This window comes from Alligator sinensis, unplaced genomic scaffold (genome assembly GCF_000455745.1).
Source record: "Alligator sinensis unplaced genomic scaffold, ASM45574v1 scaffold948_1, whole genome shotgun sequence".
Taxonomy (NCBI): domain Eukaryota; kingdom Metazoa; phylum Chordata; order Crocodylia; family Alligatoridae; genus Alligator; species Alligator sinensis.
Genome location: NW_005843093.1, coordinates 219,159 through 221,139, shown reverse-complemented (window position 1 = coordinate 221,139; position 1,981 = coordinate 219,159). Strand labels below are relative to the sequence as shown.

General features: G+C 66.4%; 1 long non-coding RNA gene across 2 annotated transcripts in view; it reads right to left on the bottom strand.

Annotated features, from left to right (window-relative positions):
* Positions 1–776: 776 nt before the first annotated feature.
* Positions 777–1,981, bottom strand: part of LOC106723082 — a 2,952-nt gene continuing 1,747 nt past the window's right edge. Inside the window, exons 1-3 of one of the 2 annotated variants that reach the window (XR_003092121.1) lie at positions 1,954–1,981; positions 991–1,089; positions 777–873 (exon numbers count right to left, since the gene is read on the bottom strand). This is a non-coding gene — a long non-coding RNA (uncharacterized LOC106723082). The remainder of the gene's footprint in view (positions 874–990; positions 1,090–1,953) is intronic. The other variant, XR_003092122.1, reaches the window with a different exon arrangement.

The following is a 1,981-nucleotide window of genomic DNA, read 5'->3' as shown; positions in this document are numbered from 1 at the left end:
CCCCGGGGGGCTGCCCCCACCCTGCCCAGCCGGCGCCACCCTCGACCCCTGACCGCAGCCCCAGGGGCACCCCAGCCCGGAGGTGCATGGGGCGCGAGGAGGCCGCAGCCACGGGCACAGTGCCCACCCAGCCCCGCCAGCACTAGCCGGAGAGCGGGAGGATGGACCACGGCTCCTCCCAGTGTGCCTGGCACCCCCCAGGACAGAGCCCCCCAGTATCATGGGGCGGCAGAGACTCTGGGGTGCACAGAGCAGCGCAGTGGGGCCCTGCCCCGGAGCGGCACCCTGGGCTCGTGGCTGCCGCTCTGCTCTGGCCTCTCGCCCCAGGCCCCCAGGGCCCTGCAGAGCAGAGCTCACCCCCCCAGGGGACAGGGCATGGCTCGGGGTCACCTCTCACAGGTGTGCAGGCAAGGCAGCACCTCGGGGCTGCAGGGCCAGTCGAGGTCGGGGGTCAAATGTCAGGCTCACCACTCGCAGGTGTGCAGGTGGAGCAGCACCGTGGGGCTACGGTAGCAGTTGGGACCAGCGGGGCTCACCTCTCACAGGTGTGCAGACAGGGGAACACCTTGGGGCTGCGGTATGTTAGGGTCAGGGGTCGGGCTCACTTCTCACAGGTGTGCAGGCAGGGCAGCACCCTGGGGCTGTGGTACCAGTTGGGGTCAAAGATCAGGGGTCAAGCTCACCTCTTGCAGAAATGATGCAGGCAAGGCGGCACTTTGGGGTGGCGGTACCAGTCAGAGTCAGAGGTCAGGGGTCAGGCTCACCTCTCAGGTGTGTGCGCAGGGCAGCACTCTGGGGCAGCGACACTGGTCGGGGTTGGGGGCTCAGGCTCACTGCTTGCAGAAAATGTGCAGGCAGGGCAGCACCTTGGGGCTGCAGTACCGGCTGGGGTTAGGGGTCAAGGATCACGCTCACTTCTGGCAGGTGCGCACGTAGAGCAGCACCGTGAGGCTATCTATGGTAGTGGTCAGGGGCAGGGGTCAGGCTCACCTCTTGCAGGTGTGCAGATCGAAGCAGCACCTTGGCGCTGTGGTACGTTGGGGTCAGGGGCCAGGTTCGCTTCTCACAGGTGTGCAAGCAGGGCAGCACCTTGGGGTTATGGCGCCAGTCAGGGTTAGGCTCACCTCTTACAGAAGTGATGCAGGCAGGGCAACACCTTAGGGTGGCAGTACCAGTGACAGCCAGAGATTGGGGGCCAGGCTCACCTCTCACAGGTGTGCAGGCAAGGCAGCACCATTGGGGTTGGGATCCGGGTCAAGGTCGCGCTCACCTCTCACAGAAGGTGTGCACACAGGGCAGCGCCTTGGGTTTATGGAACCGGTCGGGGTCAGGGGTCGGAGCCAGGCTCACCTCTCTCAGAAGGTGTGCAGGCAGGACAGCGCCTTGGGGTTATGGGGGTGGTCGGAGTTGGGGTCTAGCCCGGGCTCACCTCTCGCAGAAGGTGTGCAGGCAGGGCAGCACCGTGGGGCTATGGGGGCAGTCAGGGTCAGGGCCAGGCTCACCTCTCACAGGTGTGCAGGCAGGACAGTGCCTTGGGGTTATGGGAGCGGTCGGGGTCGGGCTCACCTCTCACAGAAGGTGTGCAGGCAGGGCAGCACCGTGGGGCTATGGGGGCGGTCGGGATCGGGTCAGGCTCACCTCTCGCACAAGTTGTGCAGGCAGGGCAGCGTTGGGGTTATGGGGGCGGTCGGGATCGGGTCAGGCTCACCTCTCGCACAAGTTGTGCAGGAAGGGCAGCGCATTGGGCGGTGCAGGCAGGGCAGCGCCGTGGGGTTATGGGGGCAGTGGGGTCGGGCTCAGGGTCGGGTCGGGCTCACCTCTCGCAGGTGTGCAGGCAGGGCAGCGCATTGGGGTAATGGGGGCGATCAGGTCGGGGCGGGCTCCCCTCTCAAAAGGTGTGCAGGCAAGGCAGCATTGGGGTTATGGGGGTAGTCGGGGTCGGGGTGGGCTCACCTCTCGCAGAAGGTGTGCAGGCAGGGCA